The 1,058-nt window shown below is 37.0% G+C and overlaps 1 protein-coding gene across 5 annotated transcripts in view; it reads left to right on the top strand.

The window, feature by feature from the left end:
- The window catches only part of LOC107563899 (probable E3 ubiquitin-protein ligase RNF144A-A), a 39,125-nt gene that overhangs the window by 22,811 nt on the left and 15,256 nt on the right, over positions 1-1,058 (top strand). The gene's annotated exons all lie outside the window — the stretch shown is intronic.

Below are 1,058 nucleotides of genomic sequence, written 5' to 3' on the forward strand. Positions count from 1 at the left end.
CTGTATGTATGTATGTGTGTGTGTATATATTAGGGATGTGCATCTCCTGACGATACGATACACATCTCGATGCATAGCCAACATATGATACGATACATTAACGATACATATGAAGCAGCTACTGATGCCATGCGGTACGATTCACCCCTGTTACGATGCAGTGCGATTCGATTCAACACAGTGCAATTTGATGCAATGGAGAAAATATGATCACATTTAATGCCTTGAGGCCCGTTTCATAAAACAAGTTTACCAAATAAGCCAGGCTTATTTCAGTTAGTCTGACTCATTGTTAAATGATTTGGTTCCATAAAGCATATGACATAGATCAACCTCAGTGACTGTGGCAACTTAGGCTGGCAAACTAACCTGGTCTAAAGTAGGGATGCTCCGATCTGCCTTTTTCGCCTCCGATACCTAGGGTTCGGTATTGGCCGATACCGATCCGATATCAGTGAAGTTTTTTTCCCCTATTTAAATAAATGTAGAATTTATATATCTCTGTGTGTGGAACTGATAATCAAGTCAAGTCAAGTCACCTTTATTTATATAGCGCTTTTAACAATACAGATTGTGACAAAGCAACTGAACAGCATTAATTAGGAAAATAGTGTCAATAATGCAAAATGACAATAGTAAACACTCATTTTTCAGTTAAAGACAGTTCATCATTGAATTCAGCGATGTCAACATCCAGCTCAGTTTAAATAATATCTTTGCAATTATGTCAACGATAACGCTGGAAATGAAGTGTCCCCAACTAAGCAAGCCAGAGGCGACAGCGGCAAGGAACCAAAACTCCATCGGTGACAGAATGGAGAAAAAACCTTGGGAGAAACCAGGCTCAGTCGGGGGGCCAGTTCTCCTCTGACCAGACGAACCAGCAGAACGGAAAATAATCATTCTTTCACAATCTACTAGAAACAGACTACTTCATTATAAAGAAAAATAAAAGAAACAATAAATATGAAAAAATATAGGCCTATGTATGTGTGTGTGTGTGTGTATATATATATATATATATATATATATATATATATATATATATATATATATAA

This window comes from Sinocyclocheilus grahami, unplaced genomic scaffold (assembly GCF_001515645.1).
Source record: "Sinocyclocheilus grahami isolate Dianchi unplaced genomic scaffold, SAMN03320097.WGS_v1.1 scaffold896.1, whole genome shotgun sequence".
NCBI lineage: Eukaryota > Metazoa > Chordata > Actinopteri > Cypriniformes > Cyprinidae > Sinocyclocheilus > Sinocyclocheilus grahami.